The 24,369-nt window shown below is 37.4% G+C and overlaps 1 protein-coding gene across 2 annotated transcripts in view; it reads left to right on the top strand.

The window, feature by feature from the left end:
- Drep2 (DNA fragmentation factor-related protein 2) overlaps positions 1 to 24,369 on the top strand; it is a 251,070-nt gene that overhangs the window by 184,698 nt on the left and 42,003 nt on the right. The window lies entirely within an intron of this gene.

Genomic DNA, 24,369 nt, shown 5'->3' with positions numbered 1-24,369 from the left:
ACGTCAAGCCGGAATCGCCGCTGTAATTTGTAATAACTTTCCGGATATAGTAGCACAAACATTGGTGTTGTAGCACTAAACAACACTAACGTAGCAATTTACACTCCTTGTGTTCTCTTGAAAATTATTTTTTAAAAGTAGGGAAGTTTCCTAGGCGTCAAGCGAGAATTATCAGTTTAATTTGTTCATAACTTTCCACACGTAGCAGCACTAACACTGTGTTTATAGCACTAACGATTGGCACTCTTTTTGTTTTCCACAAATTTATTTTGTAGAAGTGGCGATTCTAGCTTGACGTCAAGTCAAAATCGCTATATTAATTTGTTAATAATTTCCCATACATACGACCACTAACGTTATGGTTGTAGCACTAACCAGTACTAACGTAGCACTAGCGATAAGCACCCCTTTTGTTCTCTTCTAGTGATGGATTACCACACTTGTTTGTTAATAACTCTTCGTATCTAAAAGTATTAACAAGCACTAACGGAGCAATAACGTTTGGTACTATTTTTGTTCTCTTTAAAGTTTTTTTTTTTTTTTTTTTAATGGTGATTCTAGGTTGATTTCAAGTCAGATTCGCGAGTTTAATTCGTTAATAACTTTCCGTACGCAGCAGCATTAATGCCGTGTGTGTAGCATTTACAAATTCAAACGTAGCACTAACGATTGACACATTTTTTTGTTCTCCTCTAAGTTGTTTTGAAACGGTGACGGTTCTAGCGTGACGTCAAACCAGAACCGAAACTTCATTTTTTAAAAATAGATTTTCCGTACGCAGCAACATTAACTTATTACTTGTAGCACTAACGATTGGTATCCTTTTTGCTCTCTTCAAAGATGTTTTAAAAAGGTGAAAATTCCAGCTTGACATCAAACCAGAATCACCACTTTAATTTGTTAGTAACTTCCGTTCGTAGCAGCAGTAACGTTGTGTTTGTAGCCAGGCACGGACGCAGGAATTTACTTTGGGAAAGGGGAGGGATCCAAAGCCAATATGATAAGTTATATTAAAATGTGTAAAATCATCCCTGAATTTAGATTAAATTTACAGAAAATTCGGGATTTTTGCTAGAGGGTCAGTTTGATTTAAGTTTTTCTAAAAAAATTCACCCTTTACTGAATAGTAGTTATAACTTTAAAAATCACTAACAAATTACAAAAAAAATAAAAAATACAAAATCTTTGTTTCGAAAACACTAGCGTAAATAACCTGCTTCGCTGTGTTAAAATAAGAAAAATTAGTAAAATGTTCCGTTACTCAGTCACTTTCTACTATTATTACTAAAACGTTCCCTAATATCGGTCATTTTCGATCATTTTTATAAATCAACCCCTTCCAGCAAGTTGCGGGGCTGAATTCGGATTTAAACGGCATCGGAAGGGTCATTGTCCATCTCAGTGACCCCGAAAGCTATGGATTCTCCACTAATATCGGTCATTTTCAATAATTTTTATATATTTTCTCTCCTCCAAGTTGCGGGGCTGAATTTGGATTTAAAGAGCATCGGAAGTGACACTATTCATATCAGCGACCCCAAAAACATGGATTCAGCACTAATATCTGTTATTGTCGATCATTTTTATATATATTCCTCTCTCCCAAGTTACGGGTCTGAATTTGGATTTAAAGGGTATCTGAAGTGACACTGTTCATCTCAGCGATCGCGAAAACTATGGATTGGACACCAATATCGGTCATTTTTTGATCATTTTGTATATCTCCTCCTACCTCTCCCCTAAGTTGCACCGTCAAAGTAAAATGATAAAAACCATCCAAGGTCCGAACTTCATGTATGTTGAAAATTTGATTGAGATCGGTCAGGTGGTTCAAGAATTATTCACGCACAAACATAGCCACTTTCATTTATATATCTTGTAATATATAAAATTGAGTTACTATGTTTGTGACTCTTAATCTCTTGAATCACCTGACCGATCTCTATCAAATTTTTAACACAGATGAAGTTCGGAGCTGAGAATTTTTTTTATCATTTCACTTTGACGAAATAATTTAGGGGAGGGATGGGAGTTAGGAAGATGTATAAAAATGATCGAAAATGATTAGTGTCGAATCCATAGTTTTCGAGTTCGCTGAGATGGACAGTGATCCGAAATCCATGCGACTAAAATCAAAAGAACATATTTCACGGATACCAAAACACATGAGATCAGGAGTTGTGTATTTAATTTTTTTTTTTAATTTTAACCCAGTAAAGCAGGTAATCGATGCTAGAATGTAGATAAATTGTTAAACAAATAAGTAATGAAAAAGTGTACATTTTTTTCCATTTCCAATTTGCACAATTAACAAAAGAGCTTACTGCTACCCAGGCCCGTAGCCAGCCCAAAAATGTAGGGGGGACCCGGATGAAGTTAGGGGGCCAATCCAACCATATGATAGTTCATCACAGTATTATAGTTCATTTGCAAGCCTACCGTGAAAATTTTAGGGGGGCCCGGCCTCCCTAGACCCCCGCTGAATACGGGCCTGCTGCTACCTTTTGTACACTGCCTGTAAATCGAAAACTACTGTGAGTATAAAACACCAATTCATTAAGTTCTTTAATGCAAGCTGCTAATTTATCTGAAATTCAATGACAAATAATTTTTAGTCGTTTATACGACTTGATGGGAGATCAGGCTTACGTAGCCCCTTAATTTTGTTTCCTTAATTTCTTATAATCTTATACGGATGAAATAAAACTAATTGCGGTACTATCACGTACAATCCAACTACTTTCACAAGATATACAAACGTTAGGTATATCTGGTATTATAATATCTGATTTGAGGACCTACTTGAACTTGGACCCCAGTTTGTTGTGTTATGTTCTCATAATCAAAGATTGTACAATCGGTACAAAAAATCTTTCAAATGAGCCAATTAAATCAATCTTACGACATGGTGGTGGGAAGGCTGCGTCATCCTAGCCTTGACTTTGTTTTCTTAATTTCTCATACTATAGTATAGCAAATCAAAACTGATTGCTGTACAGTCATGTCCAAAATGATTTTGGCATATCTATAACTATGTTCTTGTAAGAATATAATTTGATAATGATTTTGCAGAGTACTTTTAATACTGATACTATGTGCATAATCGCTAAATGTATATTTGTGGTAAATTTCACAGGAAAAGAATTATAAATATGAAAATTAGAGTAAGTAAACCAAAATGTTGCTAATGGACAAGAAAGTTTTCTTTTCGTTTTATTGTTCTTATTTACTGCTTTTTTGACATGAAATTTGCCACATAGTATATGTCTTTGCCGATTATTCACCTAATAACATTATAAGAAATACCGAATGAATTCGTTATCAAATTATATTCCTACAACAACATATCTATTGGCATGCGGCAATAATTTTGGACATGAGTGTACAAACCGATTGTGCCATAAGGTGGGGGATCAGGTTCATAAAGATCTTGTAGAGTCACCAGATATTTCACAGAAACAAAAACGTAATATTTTTAGCAATATATGATATTCATAATAGTTTTTCATTGTAAAATGTTCCAGAAAAACTTAAGATTTAGCAAGCTTAAAAACTGTCTGACAACTATAAACTTTAATGATAATTATAGTTCTGTTTTAATTAAATATACTTTAATATCATTACCTCTAAAAAGAAATTTTTGGTTTAGTGGCGTATGCAGGACTTCTTCAAAGGGAGACTCCAACACTTAATCTCATAGCCTTTCAGAAAATGCATAATTTTTGTATCATTGAATTATCTGAACACAAAATCAATAAGATATTAGAAAATGTGAGGAAGGGCTGTGAAGACTATAGGTTGAAAATAAATGTTAGAAAGACAAAAGCCATCGTGATTGGAACGAAGGGAGTTGTGTCAAACATAGAAGTGGGGGGGGGGGGAGAAAATAGAATAGATGACTAGTTTTTGATACCTGGGTAGTATTATTAGTGATGATGTGAAGAGTGAACGTGAAAAAAGCAAGGATAGGAATAGCGAAAGAAGGCTTTAGGAGGAAGAAAAGACTATTTTGTGAATCCTTGAATAAAGAGTTGAGAAAAAAGCGCATAAAATGCTTCGTGTGAAGTATTGTAGTGTACGGGTCAGAAATATGAATATTACGCAAAAAATGATGAAAAATGACTGGATGCTTTTGAAATATGGGTGTAGAGAAGAATGGAAAGAATTAGCTGGGTCGAGCGAAAAACGAATCAGAGGATATTAGAAATGGTAGGAGAGAAAGAACAATTTTAGATATTCTTAAAAAAAAGGAAGAGAAACTGTTTGGGACGTTGACTGAGAAGGAACTGTATCATGAGGGACTTGCTAAGGAGTTTGGTGGCAGGAAAAAGAGCAAGAGAGTGAAGGAGACTACAACTAATGGACGATACCAAAACAAACGGTACGTGAAGACGAAAAGGTTAGCGGAAGACCGTGGAGCATGGAAGCTTCTCAGTTCCAGCAAGTGACTTGAAAATAATGGCAGAATACCTATGATGGTTATATATTTATTTTTCTACACTACCTTGATCAACGAGAGAGGTTAAAACATCGAAATCCCCCCCTTGTGTACGTCACTGCAATTATCTTATTGTGCTATTCAGTATTGCGTCTGAATGTGCTCTACTTTAATGTGTTTTCTTCGTTTACTTACTTTTAAAGATAGTAGATGGCGAGGCGTGTTTAGTCCAAGATCATTTCATAGTTAAAAGTAGTCCAGGATAATTTTCTAGCTTTTGCACTACTTTTCTCTGTATAACACAGAATATCGTTATGTGCAAAATTTATTACTGAATGTTAACTGGTGTAAAGTTCTAATGGGTGTTCGTGTTTTCTGTTCTCGCACTTTCATTTTTCGTTTAACTTTAGAAATTTCATGTGACGTTTCCTTAAATTTAGGTACATATTATTTCGTAGAAAGGAAGAGGTTGAGTTAACGGTGATTCTTCGAAAAGAGAAAAAGAAATTTTTGGCCACAAGTGGCAATTTGTGATAAATTTCTTATATACAGAGTAAGCAGTGGAGTATTTAGGGGAGGCTATCAGGCTCAAGCCACAGGAAATAAATTTGTTAGTTTTCGCATTCCACGTACAATAATAATCCTTCTTACCATTTCTAAGAATTTCTTTGACTTTCCATTTTCTTATGCTCTTTGTTCAGAAATAATATATTTATCAAATTTCATTCTATGTAAGAACAGCGTTATTTTTTTCTTTCATCCATTCTATTCTTCTGTTTTTTTTTCATAGTTGTTGTTTTCATTCGTTTCTCCTATCATACGGGTCAGATAAAATATCTATGTAAACAAACTGAACAACCAAAGAACAATTAAGAAACATTCCTAAAATTAGATCTATTTTGTGTGAGCAAGCACTAAAGTTATGCATAGAAAATGCATAACTATACGATTGCAGATCAAAATAATATATATAACATCAAACGAACCTAACAAAATAAATATTAACCAAAGAAACAAATGTTAAATCAAGTTATTTGTATGCTTAAATAAAAACAGTTTTCCCTTTGGCCGATGGAGGCTGCATTTGAAGGTATATAAACATTATCGAGAGTGTCACTATACAACTGAGCAACCCCGATAAATATGGATTCGACACAAATATTGATCATTTTCTATAATACTACTTTTACATTTCCTGGTAAACGCCCCCCTGAGACCCCCCTGTTCGGATTTTGGAAAAATCGCCTCTGGACCCAGGCCGATTCCGCGAAAACTATGAATGTGACTTTAATATACGTCACTTTCTACTACTTTTACATATCCAAGTAAACACTCTCTGAGACCCCCTGTGTCAATTTTGTAAAAAAAAAAAAAAAAAAAAAAAAAAAAAACGCTACAGGTCCCCAGTTGAGGGGGCTATATTTGGAAGTCAACGCCTTGAGAGTATCACCATTCATCTCAGCGATCGCGAAAACTATGGATTTGACATGAATAAGGGTCATTTTGGATTACTTTTACATGTCTCGATGACCCCTCTTTTATGACCCCTATTCCTTAGCTGATAGATCTAAATTTGAAAGCAAACAAGATCTTGAGTTCCACCATTCATCTCAGCGACCACAAAAAGTATGTATTTCACACTATCGATTATTTTTATATGTCACGCTAACCCCACACAGGTGACCCCGGTCCGCATACAGTGGCAACTGAATTTGAAAGTCATTACTAATGGCAGTGTCACCACAGATCTCAGCGACTTCGAAAACTGTGGATTTCACACAAATATCGGTCATTGAGGATTATTCTTACATGTCTCGGTGACCCCCTTTATTATGACCGCCTTTCTTAGCTGATGGGGCTATATTTGAAAGTAAACGCGATCTGGAGTTTCACGATTGAGCTGAGTGATCCCGAAAACTGGATTTGACACTAATATAGGTCATTTTCGATAATTTTTACGTGTCGATAACCCCCTACGCATGTGACCCCCGGACCGTATCCGACTGAATTTGAAAGTCATTGCTAATGGAAGTGTTATCATTGGTCTCAGTGACCACAAAAACTATGGATTTGATACTAATATAGGTTATTTTGGATTATTTTTACATGTCTCGATGACCCCCTCTATTATAGCCCGCGTTCCTGAGCTAATGGAGCTAAATTTGAAAGTAAACGTGACCTTGAGTTTCACCATTGAGCTCAACGACCCCGAAACTTATAAATTTCACACTAATATCGGTCATGGTTCAGTATTTTTACATATCTCGGTACGCCCTCCCCATCAGGTGACACCCTGCCCACACACAAAGCTGGCTTACTTTGAAAGTCATCGCTAATGGAAGTATCATCACTGATCTCAACGACCGCGAAAACTATGGATTTGACACTAATAACTAAAGCTCGGAATTAATGGCAAAATGCCATAAGTGCTATTATTGCAATTTTCATGATATTTTCAGGAAAAGTGCAATTTCACAATTTAGAAGCAATTTTTTGCCATAGTCACAGGTTTCCTCTTCCACTATTCTTTATTTACTCATGAATGCAGCATACCACAGATCTAAGTCGCTCTTATCTGGCCAAGTGATCTCGGTGTCTGATAATGACTGGTCTATTCCCGTTGGAATGTGACAAGTGGAGAGGCAGGGATGCTAGTGCGTATTCAGTTCTTGGAACTTTGAAGCAGTGTTCGGTTCTTGGAATGACAAACGAAGATGCTTACTTTCAAGAAGTAGCCAGGTGGGCAGTTATTGTGAATCTTAGGTGTGCGTGATACAGAACTGGTATTTATGTGCGTTTCAGTACTTCAAGATGCCGAGAGTTGGTCATTCTAGGTAACAGAAGTTGGAAAAATTTGTGAGTGAGTTCGGGCGTACTGTGTTTTCAACAGACGGTTATGTACTCTTTTGTAAGATGTGTGAAGCTGAGGTTTCCACTGAAAAGCGTTTATTTTGTAACACACCATATAAGCACTGCAAAACACAATTCTGCAAAGACACGCAAATCAGCTGGTGAAAAGGTTCAAAATCTTCTTGGAACAGTCACGAATCCCGCTTCGCGTACTAACAGTTTTGCGAATGATCTGTGTGAAGCTCTAATTAACGCAGACATTCCTTTATGGAAGTTAGAAAATGTTTCCCTTAGAAACTTTCTCTAGAAATACACAAAACAAAAGGTTCCAAGTGAATCGTCTTTGAGAAAGACTTACGTTGATAGCGCGTACAGCAGAAGTATTGACGATGTCCGTAAAAGTGTTGCTGACAAAAATATATGGATTTCAATTGATGAAACTTGCGATATTCTAGGACGTTCCATTGCCAACATTGTAACTGGAATTTGGGAAGGGAAGAAGGCACACAAACATTTTTGATTGCATCAGAAGTTCTGGAAAAAGTAAATGGCACGGCAATTGCACAAGTTTTTACAAAATCGCTGTATTCTGTGGCCAGAATGTGTAAAATACGATAAGATCCCCCTTTTTGCCACAGACGGAGCTGCATACATGAAAAGTGCAGCAAAAGCCCTTAAGGTTCTATTGCCAAGTATGCTGTATGTCACCTGTCTGGCACACGCGCTACTTAGAATTGCAGAGGAAGTTTGTTTTCATTTTCCTGACGTTGGCCTTCTTGTGTCAAATGTGAAAAAGGTATTTCTGAAAGCTCCCTCGCGAACAAGTGCGTTTCGCGAATTAGCCCCTGAACTTCCGCTTCCACAACAGCCTGTCGTAACGAGCTGGGGTACATGGATTACAGCTGTTCTTTATTATGCTAACAACTTTGAACCCATCAAGAGAATCATTGATTCTTCTGATGAGGACGATGCGCCTTCAATTAAGGTTGCTCAAAGTTTGTTAAGAAGAATTCCTTGAAAAAGGACTTAGTGTTCATTGCAACACATTTTGCAAAGTTACTAGATGCTATTGCCAAGCTTGAAGAAAAAGAACAGACTCTCGCTAGTTCTCTGAAAATCTTCAATGATACTCTCAACGATCTGAGTGTTGTATTGGTGACAAGGGCGAGTACATTCTGCGTAAGTGTGATGGTATTGTAAGTGCTAATCCAGATTTGGAAAAATTGAAGAACATCCCTAGTGTTATGGAAGGTGATGCTGATACAACTGTTCACAGTGATATAGATCCTTCCCAAATTATATGTTTTAAGTATGCTCCAGTGACATCTGTAGATGTGGAAAGATCATTTTCACATCTAAAGCGAATTCTTTCTGACAGGAGACAAAGTCTTTCCTTTGAAAATCTAAAAAAAGATGTTAATAATTTCAGAGAACAAAAATATGAAAAACCTTCAGTATTTCTTGTCCTTCGAATGTTTGTGCTAATGTGACCGAGTGTGAATAAAATGTGCTAGTGTTTTAAGTTATTGTTTTATTGTTACTACTGAAGAATGACGAATGAATTGTTAGGTGTCGTCTCTTAATTTAAGTGTATTAAATTGAGGATAAGTTCTTAGAGCTTTGCTCTGTTGTATAGCCAATTATAGCTTTTACATATTTTAGTATATATTTCTTCCCCCAAATTTCGTGATTGCTTGTTTATTTTATTTTGCCATTTTACTTGCCATTTTTGAGTGTTTATTTTACAACTTTGCCAGCCATTTTCGGGCTTTTTTCGCCATTAATTCCAGGCTTTACATGTTTCGGTAACCCCCAGCAAGTGACTCCCGGCTTGCATATAATATCTATGTGAACAAACTGAACAACGAAAGAAAAAATCTGTCATTTTCTAATACTTTTACGTATCCCGGTAAACGCCCCCTGAGACCCCCTTGTTCCAATTCTGAAAAAACAACGCCTCTGTCCCCAAGCCGATGGGGTCTGTATTTGGAAGTCAACGCTTGTAGAAGTATCACCATTTACCTCAGTGATCGAAAAACTATGAATTTGATACTAATATTTGTTATTTTGGATTATTTTTACATATCTTGATGACCCCTCTATTATGGCCCGTTCCCGTTCCTTAGCTGATGGGACTAAATTTGAAAACAAGCGCGATTGTGTGTTTCACCATTGAGCTTAGCGACCCTCGAAACTATGCTTTTCACAGTAGTGTCAGTCATTTTCCATTACTTTTACATGTCTTGGTACCACCACCACCCTCGCAGGTGACATCCGGCTCGCATACAATAGTGGCTGAATTTCAGTCATCTCTATTGGAAGTGTCACCATTGATCTCAAGGACGGCAAAAACTATGGAATTGACACTAATATCGGTCATTTTCGATTATTTTTACAAGTCTCGCTAACCCCCTTTATTATGTTCCCCGTTCCTTAGCTGATGGGGGCTAAAGTTGAAAGTAAACCTGTTCTTAACTTTCACCTTTGAACTCAGCGATCACGAAACCTATGGATTTCACACTAATATTGGTCATTTTCAATTACTTTTACATGTCTTGGTATTCCCCCCACTCAGTGACCCCCGGCCTGCAGCCGAATGGGGTGAATTTGGAAGTTAATGCGATCGGAGTTTCACCTTTGATCTCAGCGACCTCGAAAACTATGAATTTGATACTAATATTGGTCATTTTTTACTACTTTTACATTTCCCGGTAAACGCTCCCCTGAGACCCCCTGGTTCTAATTTTAAAATAAAAACACTTAGTCTTGGTCTGGGGCCTAGACCAAGGTACCTGTGACCAAAATTTGGTAACTCTCGGTCCAGTCGCCTGCTCCCGAGGACGCATACAGACAGACAGACAGACAGACAGACACACACACACACACACTCACACACACACAAATAAACTCTTTATTTTATTTACATTGGATTAGATGTTCACTACTGATACCATATGCAATTACATTTTTTTAAACTAAGTACACCCTGTTTCAAAAAAGAATATACGTATTTCGAAGGCTACAAACCTCTCAAGTTCAAATTACAGATGTTTAATATGCCCTCCATCAGCGACATGAACAATATCATATCGATACTCAAATTCCTCCCATACTCGGGCAAGCATGTCCTGCGTCACTGATCTTATGGCAGTACGGATCCGGTTCTTCAACTCTTCCAGGTTCTGTGGGAGTGGTGGTACATAAACGTTGTCTTTAACGAAACCCCACAGGAAGAAATCACATGGTGGCAAATCCGGTGACAGTGGAGGCCAGCTGAGACATGCTAAGTCGCCAGGTCCTTGACGACCAATCCAACGGTTCAGTAGAGTTTCATTCAGATCTTCACGCCTTTGGCGACTCCAGTGAGGGGGTGCCCCGTCTTGTTGAAAAATGAAGTTGTCTTCGTGCAGCCTCGCAAACAACCAGTTTTGTGACATAGTGAGATACTGCTGACTGTTAACCGTGTTTCCATTAAAGAAGAATGGGCCGTAAACAGATGATCGGGATATCGCACAAAACACATTAACTTTGGGCGAATCTCGTACATGTTCAATGGCTGCATGTGGGTTCTGCAGGCCCCAAATTCGAACATTTTGTTTGTTTACCTGACCACTAACACGGAAACTCGCTTCATCACTGAATACGATGCGTTGTGCAAAAATGTTATCATTGTCAATAGCATCCAGAATCTCGTTACAAAATGCCACACGTTTGCGTTTGCCATCAGGACGCAGAGCGTGTAACAGCTGTAATTTGTACGGCTTCATAACCAACCGACGTCTCAAAACACGCCAAATTGTTGTTGTCGACACTTGTAACTCCCGACTGGCACGACGAGTTGATTTTGAAAGACTGCGTTGGAAAGCAGTTTGAATTCGTGCAACATTTTCTTCAGGAACACGAGGGCGGCCAGGACTCTTTCCTTTACATACACATCCTGTATCTAGAAACTGTCGATACCATCTGCGAATGTTCCATCCATTCGGAGGATCAATTTGGTACGTTAACCTGAAATGTCTTTCCACTGTAATCACGGAATTGCACTTCGCAAACTCGAGAACACAAAATGATTTCTGCTGCGGAGTAGCCATTTTAGACATATGACAGTTACCAAGCAAAACAGAAGACAACTGGCATCTAGCGGCTATTAGTATTAACTAGACTATGTATTCGTTTCTCCAATAGCCGAGCCGAGGCGTAGCGATCGATAGTTTGGACAAAATAATTCTTCGAAATAGTATATTCTTTTTGAAACAGGGTGTACATTCATTGAGTTGCTTTATTTTTTTGAATTGCGTTCACTGTTTTTCTTTTTTTAACTACGAGGCGCATCCAGAAAGTAAGTTTCCAACGAGTCCCATAGCTAGGGAATCGTATGTTGCGCGAAGCGACAGCGTGTACATGAGAGAGTAAGTCCTAACATGGCACATGCGCCAGCAGAACTTCCCTAATTCTCTCAGTAGTGTCGTGGCAGTGATTGAAGATTGGCGTTCCTATTCCAGCTCCCGCCGCGTGTGAAGTGCGAGCAGTGATAAGGTTTTTGAATGCACAGGGCATAGCACCGATTGAAACCCATCGTCAGCTGTATCGTTTCAAAAATGTTAATGCTGACCCTGTGCGCCTTGCTTTGTGCTCTAGGGTCAGTTGCTTCAACACAAAACTTCTTGATCAACAGGCACTCCGTGACATTGGTGTGCAATAAGGAGCGGGAAATCTGCAGGAACTGCTTGCTCATGCCGTTAGGCCCATGGACCTGGCATAGCTGATGGTGGATTTCGTTTGGTGCTATGCCCTGTGCATTCAAAAACTGTATCACTGCTCGCACTTCACACGCGACGGGAGCTGGAATAGGAACGTCCATCTTCAACCACTGCCACGACACTACTGAGAACACTAGGGAAGTTCCGCTAGTGCATGTGCCATGCTAGGACCTTACTCTCTCACGTACACGTAGTCGCTTCGCGCAACATACCGTTTCCTAGCTATGGGACGCGTGGGAAACTTACTTTCTGGATGCACCTCGTAGTCTACGAAAAGAATCTTTAAAAGATCTAATACGTTCTTTGAAATCTGAGTATCATAACATTGTGTAAGAATGCACCGAATACTCAGCAAAACGTTACCTGTTACTCTCAATACGGAGTACTACGATGTACCGTTACACTTCTGTAGTGATCGTGTATACAGGAATATATTACATTTAACCTGACTGAAAACGAAACAAGTTTTATTTGATGATGAAACACAGTGCATTCACCTCCTAGCATGTAGCTAAACTCGATTAGATAACAGACTTATGCGAGTGTCTTATGTGGGCGACCACGTCCGCACCGATAGTATGAATGATACAATTAAGCTGTTTCTTAGTATATTAAAATCTAGCGCCGTTTTTCAGCGCCGAAGTCATAAAAAATGTGAACTACAGTTAAAGATGGTTTCCAAACCACCCTAATGCTTTGAAATTTTAATACTTTACCACCGAGAATCGAACCCAGTACTACTTGCACCAAATGTGTATGCGTTAGTCGCGAGACCAGTGGCGGTACGTGGCTTTAATCACTAGACGGCGACACCAGTAAGAGTTATCAATATGTGAGTAAGAGATCGAACTAGTATATGTTAATTTTGACTTCACTAGTTGTGAATAACTCAGGCATCATAACAGTGAAATATACGATGATTTAATAAATCCTGGGAAGGTGCAAAATTAGTTCGAAAAATAACGTGATCTTTGGAATAGGTCGGAAAAATTTATTTTTAAGTATGAAATTCGTCTCTTGAGAAGATAAACAAGGTGTTAATGAACTATACCGACAAACTGTAAGAGGTGATTCCTTACATCAAAATAAGAGAAAAAGTTCATATGGACCTATGGCGAAAAGTGCATAGTTTCAGAGCTAGGGCTGTCCAAAATCGCGAAAAAGCCAAATTCTAAGAGGACTTACTTCGAATTTGAGAGACTGTGGATGGTGGTCCTTATTAGCATAAAGCAAGACACGCATACGCAATCGGATAATGCATATTTCATTAATGTTCAATGGGTGTACAGAGTATTCCACACAGGGTGAAATTACCAGACATGCCATCAACCAAATTTTGAGATATGCTCTGATTTAATGATTGGTCCAAAGTAGGCAAACGATAAGTCTTGATAGCAGTGAACATGGAATCCTTTTGGCGCGGTGTCGGAAGTGTTAAGGATCGTCAGCAGCACGGTCTCTCGTACTCGGGTAAACGCATGGTGCGATGTTTTCTTTCACGCTTATAAGTGAAGAAATCGCGAAATATACCGTGACGAAATACATATCATCACACGTTATTCCGAACACAAAGAAACATGGAGCTGCCGGTTCCTAACACTTTCGCCTTCCCTCCGAAGCATTGGATGTCCAATGTAGTCAAGGTTTACCTCCTGCCTACTTTGGACCTTTCTTGAAATCAGGGTATATCTGAAAACTCTATTGAAAACATACCTGAAAATTACACCCTGTAGGGAATACCCTCTACACCTTTAATAATTATAATTGATGAAATATGCACTTTTAGATTGTGTAAGCGTAGCGTCCTTTACGTTGATAAGAACCACCACCCACAGTTTCTGGAATTCGAAATAGGGTCTATTGAAATTTAGTTTCTCGCGATTTTGGACAGCCTCAGCTCTGAAACTATGCACTTTTCGCCATAGGTCCATATGAATTTTTCCTCTTATTTTGATGTGAGGAATCACCTCTTAAAGTTTGTCGGTATAGTTTATTAACACCCTGAATATTACAAACAAATTTAAATTAATGCTATATTAATTTGAATAGTTATTCGTTATTTGTGATGATATTTTGAACATCATAAAGGCAATTAATCTTGAGTTTGTAGTGTTTTCAAAGCGATGAAAGTACATCTACATATTATTATTATTATTATTATTATTATTATTATTATTATTATTATTATTATTATTATTATTATTATTATTATTATTATTATTATTATTATATTTTATGTTGTCTTTCCTGCCTAAGGAGGAGTTGATTGATTTGTCTAATTGTCTCCACGTTGATCGGTCGTATAATAATCTTATTTTAGTTTGTTTGCTTCAAAATCCGTGTTCATACAATGTAATTATTTTCGTTTTGGTGGTCCGTCTCCCTTTTTGTAACTTTAATCTTCAGTTTCTCTATTTTCTAGCCTAGATAGTTATGATTTCATCTTATAATATGATCATACTATATAAACTTTTTTCCAGTTATTTCTTCGAAATTTTGGTTATTTTTCGCAGGGTTTTTTACTCTCCTTTTTTTTTCTTATGTCTCTTAGTGATCCCACATATCCACCTCAGCATTTCTGTTTTCGTTTGTTCTCTTCCGGTACTTTGATTTTCCACGTTTCTCCTTCCTACAACCGGGGGCGCTCGGGCATCGCTCGGGGCTCTCGGCTGCAGAAGGCTAGGGGGGGGGCTCATTTTAAAAAAATGTGCCCGTTTGCGTATATTACTGAATTCTATTATTATTGACCCATGTAAGTAAAGTTACGTACCACATTGTTTTATAGGGATTTATTTTAATTGCAAACTTCTACAGTACGCTTGCACTTTCTAATTACATACATTCTACTACGATATTATTTAAAAACAAATTTTCATTACTTTGATCAATGATGTAACGCAAGTAACCAACAAATGATTTATTTTCTAAAACGAGATATATATCAAGTTTTGTCAGACATGAAGTTAACAACACTATTATGTTTGCTACGCGTAGATACACATTTTATGAGATATCTGCACCTGTCAAGCTCTTTCTTACACTTGGTATATTATAGATAAATAGATGATTTTATAAGTAAATAGAAGTATCTTCAAACTGTGTACCGGTATGTGTTCTACTTAGATTCACTCAGAAAAAGAAAATTTGAAAATTTTCAACCTGTAAAATTATTGGGCCTTATGTAGAGTCCTTCTGACGCGTGATTAATGTCATAGTAAAGAATTAAACTAACATATGTTTCCTGCGGTAATCAGGCCTTTAGTATGATGCTAATCATACGTCAAAACGTCTCTGCATAAGGCCCATTATGTTTGAATATCTACACGGTAAAAAATGGTTGTGTTAATTCAACTCAATTTTAACACAGGGCAGTGGTTCCAGCGTGACTGCCACTATGCGGTGTTAGTTCAACACATACCCCGCGGTGTTGGCGTTTAACACAGGGGGTGTGTTACGTCTTTAACACACAACCGGTGTTGAGCCGTGCCGTAAGTGTTAATGAACCACAAAATTACTCCCCCAAAATATGTTAAATCGCTTATATGCGTAATGTGTTTACATTATGATGAGTCTAAAAAAAAACACTTTAAACAAGTAAAAAAAATGTACTCCAGTGGCGGAAGGAACCACCAACCTTTCAATTAGTAGCCGCGTGCTCTTCCGACTTGGCCACGGAGGCGATGAAGAAAACGTCACTTGTAAAGGGGTAAATTGTTGAGGTCTTTTGAATTTGGCTAATCAGAGTGCTCCTTTAAGCAGCGTATATTCGATGATGACCGTTCGGGATAAGATAAAATCTGCTCGCCATGTAGACCTAATTTTATAACAAAATGACGACTGTCTATTTACTTTATTTCATAGTTCTTCCATATTCACTTTCAAATGATCGGCGCTAATTGCCATCTAATAAAGTTGATGCGTTTGTTGCTCCTAGTACACAATCGATTAGAAAAAGAAGCAATAAATGCATCGAATGTGGGAGATGAATTTAGAACACCTAAATGGCACATGCCTAGCACATCTTGTGCTGTTAGGGTTTCTTCCGAAACATTATGTAAAACAATTGAAAACACATCCCGCGGTTTGCATTTTGAAATTTTGCGTATACCTGGATTTGTTTAAGTATTTCTTTCTACTGTGTTTGTTTGTAGCTTCAATTCATAAGCCTTTATAATTAGATGCTCAACATATTTGGCAATCACGCAGAAAACAACACCGAAGATTCTACACTTGTGTTAATTTAACACACAGTTTGTGTGTCATTTCAACTACCGGCATTTGACACACAACTCCAAACGGAGAGTGAGTTGTTCTAACCACTTGCTTGTGTTATATTTTAACACAATCGTGTTAACACATAGGCATGTAGTTGAAATAACACAACGATATTTTACAGTGTAGTACTGTTCCTTGTACCTAGATCAGGTTTATAGGCCTAATTCCTAAATGCTTCATTAAACTAATAAATTTTTCCTAAGTTCCTCACTTGTTATTGCTGCTTCATCTGAATTTTTATCTCAGTTTACAAACAAGTGTCGTTCTACATTCATAAAAAGTAGCTTAAACGTTAAATCTTAGTTTAGCGAAGACCTTAATCTATTCTTAACAATTTTAAGTTTTGAAAAGGTCCTTTCGCAGGTTACCTGCGTACAAGGTAGAGTTAATATAAACTTCTAAGCTGTATGCAGATTGGTAAAAATTCCAGATTGTGTGATAGCATGAAAACAATGCTAAAGGCACATGCTATGCATTCCAATGTCCTCTGTAAGTTGTTGTCAACTTCATGTTGGGTACCTCAAATGTTTTAAGCCTTCCGGTTCCGGTATCTATTATGAAGTTTTCATTTAATAGAAACCGTATTTTGATGAACTGAAATGAAATGAAATCTTTAGTTTAACATCCCACGATTATACAAGCGAAATGATGAGGGAGACGGATGAAATTGCAAGCGAATGATGATGAAAGAAATGGTAGAATGAGGAAGTGGGAGGAAACGGGAGAACACCGAGAAAACTCATGAACATGATGTTATCCGCCGCACGATATTTTGATGATGAGTATCATACAATGTCAACTATCAACAGCAAAAAGTCAACTGCGCACCTATTTGTTGTTTCGAGCTCACACGACAGTGAGGCTAAGTTTTGATGTTGTTGAGTTGATTTTAGTTTAGCGTCCCCTTCAGCAGCAAGGCTATATGAGACATGGACCTACTGATTAACGTGGAATCCGAAGCACATGAGCTCCCGCCGGGAATCGAACCCGGGTCTCCCACGCCAAAGGCGCGTACGCTAACCGCTTAGCCACGGAGGAGCTCAAAGGAGGCTAAGTTTTGTACTCAGACGGTGCTATATGCTAAATTTCCACGCATAGGCTATGTGTAATCACAACAGAGATATTTACACCACACTGAATATTTTAGCCCCTGTTGACAATCAGCTTTTATATTTTTGGCGCTTTATTAATAAACACAATGCTAAATAAACTAAACTCTATGGCACAACGACCCCGAAGGGCTATAGCATGCTAGTGGACTTACTTCAAACTCGAGGATGCGTAATCAGCACGGACACCCAAAATCCTTAATGTCGGTTTTTCTGGACTGGAGTCCGGTACCTCTTAATTCAGACAGCTCCCAATTGTCCTCACGATGCTAAGTCAACACCGAAATTTTTGCATGTCGCCACCGGAAATCGAACCCGCGACTATGCACATCGTTGGGACGCTCGCTAACCATTCAGCTAAACACAATACTAATGAGTGAAAATATTTTAATTTCCATTACTTGTATTTTGACAATTAAAAGATGGCTTCCAAAACACAAAAAAAAGGTACCAAAATTGCTAGTAATCTAAAATTTCATAATAATTCTTTCTCACACATAAGAAATGAATAATATTATAAATATTCAATACGGAGTAATAAACGGGTTCAGCTGGGGCCCCGGTGCATTCTAACACTTCCACTGTCTGCTGTTCTTTACTAAGTTACACAAGTTTCATATTTTGAGTCTAAATTTCAGCAGTCCACCAGAACTTCTTTCAGAATGTCAACCAAATGTGTGTACCGCAAGGTAAGTTTATATTAACGCTTCTTGCAAACATGAGTTAGTGCGAACGAGATACAGCCCTACAGCTTTGAAATTATTTTAATACATCCTATGCTTGAGTGCGACGGACTAGTATCGAAATGTATATAAACGTTTTTAATAAGAACCAAAAATGTATCATTTTGTTCCTGGGGGCCCTCGGTGATCACCGACCTGCCCAGACCACACCTATTTACAGCAGGTACCGGGTTCCATGACCGGTAAGGAAACTCGGTCGAAAAAGTGGAAAAGCTTTTTCAGTCAGCCACCCTGAATGAGGTTTCCCTGGGTTTTCCTCATTCACACTAGGCAAATGCCGGGATGGTACTTAGCATATAGGTCCCAGGCCGCTTCCTTCTTTCCCTTTCCTCGGATAGTGTGATCGCCGACGGTTGTCATCCCCCATATGTGACGGAATAACATGGACACAGATGCCGAAAGCCCAGAAATCTAATTCCTAAATCCTAAAATCCTTCCTACAACATAGCGAGCCTCGAACAATCTTATAAGCTTGACTTTTAATTCTGGGGATTTTCTTTTTATCAGAAACACCGAGATCTGTTACCTCCTTTCTGTTTGTCCATCTTGCCATTATTCTAGTCAGGCTCGAAATGAAGTATGAGCTCCCACGTGGATATATGGCTAGCGTACGCCTCTTCGGCACGATAGACCTGGTTTTGATTCCCTACGGGACTTCATGTGGTTTGAATTCCACGTTAATCTGTAGGTGCACGTCTAATATAGTCTCGCTACTGAACACGACGCCAGACCCCAATTAATTGTCATTGAACCAAGATATTTAAATGTATATATTTTCTTTAGTTTCTGACCTGTCAGTTCTTTTGCTTCACCCTCTCACAAAAAAAAAGAAAGAAAAGAAAGAAAGAAAAGAAAAGAAAGAAAGAAATCTGGAAATTATCTTCATCTGCATTATTAAGCTGAGATAGCTTTCGAGCTAAAGCAGTTTGTCTGTAATACCAAAATACAGGCTATTATTTCCCCATTCTCCTGAAAACTCGTCGGAACATTTTTAACGAACGGAAAACAAGATTTGTAGCCATATTCCGGTAGGAAGTTTAGTAGTACCACGTATTTTGCTTTAAATGGTAGGAAGCGTCTCTTATAGCCTTGGATCTGAAGCGCGACGTCAAATCCGAGCTACAAAAAATCAATTCGATTAATCTTTGGGACCACAAGAGAAAGGGGGCTCCTCCAACTCACAAAATATTTTATTTTTAAAAATTCCAACAAAATGCTATCAGCCAGTCCACACTGAGAAAAAAAAATTGTAGGTGGCGTACTTAAAAAGATAGGTTACATGCGTAATTGCTGTAGTTTTTGGACGTACAGCAGTCGTATAACTGAAAACGCATGTTTTATAATACTTTCTGTATAAGTGTTCCATCTATAAGTGCTTTCCGTATGAAACAATGTAGGCGGTCAGGATCTCACATACAAATGGACGCATATAGCATATAGCTGACGAAGATAACATAAGTATACGTATGTGATATACGGAAAACTGTTAGATGTCAGACATCCTGCAACGGCATGATGTAACATCTAAGGGTAGTGCCTATGTAGCATACGGATAACGTATGCTTCGTACTGATCTTTATAGAAAGCAAGAGGATACCGTATATTTGTAGAATACAGTATACCGCTGTCCGGAGAACGGATTTTTCTCTGTGTAGGGGCGAATCCAAGAGGGACTTCTGGGGGAGGGCAATGGGCTGTAATACTGCTACTTAGATATACTTTTAAGAACTCCAAACTCTAAAATGGGTTTTATTTGTATATAAAATAAGAAAGTTTCCTCTTCTGGGAGGGATCGCCCCGATCGCCCCCTTGTTTTCGCCCCTGAGCCAGTCATTCTTTTTTAAAAAATTAGTTGTTAGTTATGGTTTCTTAGAAAAGTATTGCCATAGTGATCGGACAATGGGCCCGAGGAGCCACCCTCTCCCTCATATTTGAGAATACCTGGAACCATTTTATTTAAATATCATAACATGTATAAATTAAATTATCACACAATTATTTGTCCAGAATATCCAAGATAATTTTATTACTTATATTTTCGAATTAAATAACGTATGTATCTGGCTATACTGACCCACCAAGCAATAGTTTTGAACTATTGGTGCCAGCTGAGTCTATTTTTGTGAGTCATCGTGCAGTTAACAAAGAACATTTCATTTCGAATAGTAGGGTCATTATTCTTTGTAAAAGAAAAAAAAATATCTTTTCACCATTAAGGTTACGCATTTGAATCAAAGTGAAATGACAGATACCGAAGTATAATTAAAAGTTAATGTTCATAAATTCATTGCGAACGGTTCAAGCATTTCCTTACTTTATGAATACAAAATCGAAAATTAACAAATTTTGGAAAACAAAAATCGCTTTAGAAGTGGAATTTTTGATACGGGTACCCTGGAGCACGTGACTACCTTATTTTTTTTAAATAAGGATTTTATTAAAGGAAGGTTTCATTTGCTTAAAATTAAGAGACTTGTCAGATACATATTTTACAAACCCCTTCCCTGTATTATGCTCATTTTGATGAAAGTAATATAATAAAACTCAGTTCAAATCAACTATTAACTATTTTCAATAAATCATTTGAAAAATGAAATAAAATCTTTAGGCTGAGGGAAACGGATGATTAAGGCAAGTGAATGTTAATGGGAGAATCGGTAGAATGAAAATGCGGAAGAACTAGGAAGTGCCCCAATAAAACCCATGGACACGATACTGTCCTATTACAAACTTACTTGACCGGGAATCGAACCAGGGTCCCACACATCAGAAGAAGCGCTGTAGCACTGTGCAACCATGCCCCCGAGAGAAAAATCCGTTCTCCGGACAGCGGTATATTGTACAAATATATGGAATCCTCTTGCTTACTACAGAAATCAGTACGGAGCATACATTATCTGTATGCTACATAGGCACTGCCCTTAGATGTTACATCATGCCATTGCAGGATGTCTGACATTTAACAGTCTTCCTTATATTATATATATATATATATATATATATATATATATATATATATATATATATATATATATATATATATATATATATATATATATATATTAACTAACTAACTAACTCTATGGCCTATGGAACCCGGAGGTTCAGTGCCGCGTTCACAAAAGCTCTCCACTGACTTCTATTCTTAGCTAATTGCATCCAGTTTCTACTTTGTATTCCTATCTCTGCGAGATCCATCTTAATATTATCCTCCCATCTGCGCCTAGGTCTTCCTAATAGTCGTTTTCCTATGGGTCTACCAGTCAAGACTTTGAAAGCGTTTCTACTTTCTTCCATTCTAGCTACATGACCTGCCCGCCTAAGCCTCCTAGACTTGACGACCCTATCAATGTTGGGTAAACCGTATAAACTATGTAGTTCCTCGTTATGGAGCTTCCGCCATTCCCCATTCTCGTTCCTCTTGGGTCCGAATATTCTTCTCAGGATCCTGTTCTCAAATACTTTCAGTCTATGTTCTTCCCTCAGAGTAAGCGACCATGTTTCGCAACCATACAGAACAACAGGCATGATTATCGTTTTATATATTTTAAGCTTTAAATTCCTCGACAGAATTTCGCGACGACAAGAGATTTTGAACCGAATAGTAACACGAATTCCCTGCTTTTAGTCGACATTTAATTTCTTCGTGAATATGATTTTCGTCTGTTAATATTGATCCTAAATATTTGAAAGTATTCACTTTATCAAAAGTATTATTTAATATTTTAACGCCTCCACAATTTGCCGTATTACGGTCCCGACGCACTTCCATGTATTTAGTTTTCTCTGCATTTATATATATGTGCTACCTTCGTCAGCTATATGATATATACGTCCATTTGTATGTGAGATCCTGACCGCCTATATTGTTTCATACGGAAAGTACGTATAGATGGAACACTTATACAGAAAGTATTATAAAACATGCGTTATACGTCTGCTGTACGTTAAGTCCAAAAACTACAGGAATTACGCATGTAACATACGATTTTACATACGACACACACAATGTTTATCTGAGTGTGTTTCTCCATAATGTTGAAACATAAATCGTCTATTTCATTTAGATGATATACAGGATGTTAATGAACTTCGTGCCTAAGGTTTAGGAGGTGGTTCCTTATTAAAGAAAAAAAATATAAACTGACTGATTTTAATCCAAAACTCTGGGGATTATGGAAAAGAGTCAAAGAAAATGTTCGTTATATTTTATAAGAATGAATTAAAAAAAAATATTGTGGAATTCTAAAAGAAATTGGGAGAAATAAGACGGTAAATCCACTATTTTCTTATTTATAGATTTTAACTCTCTGATTGAGAAGATTGAAAGAAAGTGTACAGAATATTACGTCGAGATAGAAAACTTAAAAAAAAATTGTAAAACATATTTTGTTGAAATTAAAGTAGCCGGAGTGAATTCAGACTTTCATCCTAAGCTCTGGGATATTTTCAACGCCATAAGTATTGTCATAATCTAAATTTTGTACGTGATATACAATGGAAATTCTTTGCACGTACCGTTACATGTGTAAATTTGAAACATGGGGTGAGTTTTACCCCTCTCCCTTATCCCCTTATACTTAATGAATTGGAACCCCAATTAATAGAGATATTCCTGCAAGTGTTACAAAGACAGATATCAAGATCATTAAAATTGGATAAGTTTTACGAGGCTTATCGTCAAACAGACACACAAATGCCAGTAGAGTTGAAAAATAGAAGATCGCCAGCGCTTGGTTCAATTAAATATTTTTTTTTTCAAATATTCTATATTTCTACGAAAGAGTCTTCCATGGAACTAACATTGTTAGGGGTACTAAGTTTAGGAGGCTCAGGTGAGCCGATCATGAAGCAAGAATGGAAGAAAAAATAGAAACACACTCAAAATTTCAACTGGAAATCCAATCGAAAAAGGATCGTTAGGAAGACGTAGGCGTAGATGGGAGGGCAATATTAAGATGGATCTCACAGAAATAAAAATACAAAAATAGAAACTGGATCCTTGGCTAAGGACAGAAATTAATGGAAAGCTTTTGTAAACTCAGTATTAAACATTCGGGTTCCATAGATTATAGAGTTAGTTAGTTAGGGTAGGTTCACAGTTGTTTAAACATATGCTCAGTTTCAATTATAAAATTTTTTAAATCTTAGTATTTCACATTTCGAATTTAATGCAACTAATATCGAATTACAATTAAGTGTTGTTGTATTCACACGATAAGAACGCTTCTCAAATCTTTCTTGTAGGATATTAAACTTTACTCGACAGAAATGTGGATATTACGGAAGAACGATGGGAAAAAATCTCGGAATATACGGTAGGTATGCATAAACAAATAAGGAGGCATCGTTAAAAGTTAGAGAAAGACTAGCAATACACAGAGAAAAGATCGTATGTGGCGTACGTAAAAACGTAGGTTACATGCATAAATCTGTAGTTTTTGGACTTAAGTACGATTATATGTAACAATCTGCACCAAACGTATAACTGAAAACGTAGGCTTTATAATACTTTCCGTATAAGTATCCCACCTATACGTACTTTCCGTATGACTGTGTATAGGCTGTAAGGATCTCATATACAAATGGACGTATATAACTTATAGCTCACGTATGTATCTTACGTATAAGTATATTATATACGAAATACTCTTAAATATCAGACATCCTACAGAGGCATGATGTAACATCTAAGCAGAAAAATTACAGTAGTATATGGATAACGAATGCTACGTACAGATTTTCATACTAAACATATGTATTCCGTATATTTGTACAATATACCGCTGTCCGGATAACGGATTTTTCTCAGTCCATAATCGCGGACTTCAGCTAACCTATTCGTCTTCACTTAGGAATTTTCTCTTTTAATAGTATGGATAAACTGCAGCCTCTCTTGCCCCTCCCTCTTTTAACTGCCACTATACGTTCTAGTACGTCCCTCACGGTACAGTTCCTCCTTATTCAATGTCCTAACCAATTTCTCTTCTTCTTTCTACTTGTATCTAAACTTGTTCTTTTATTTCCAAATATTTCTAACATTTCATTTGTTGTTCGTTCGACCCAGCTAATTATCTTCATTCTTCTCTACACTCACATTCTGAAATCTTGTGGTCTTTTTAATCGCTTTTGCGTAATGTCTATATTTCTGCCCTGCACAGTATAATACGCTATCAGAAGTATCTTATGAGTAA

The sequence above is a fragment of the Thermobia domestica genome, chromosome 15 (assembly GCF_964235325.1).
Source record: "Thermobia domestica chromosome 15, izTheDome1.hap1.1, whole genome shotgun sequence".
Taxonomy (NCBI): Eukaryota; Metazoa; Arthropoda; class Insecta; order Zygentoma; family Lepismatidae; genus Thermobia; species Thermobia domestica.
Note: the sequence above shows the minus strand (reverse complement) of the source record. Positions and strands in the feature narration are given on the sequence as shown.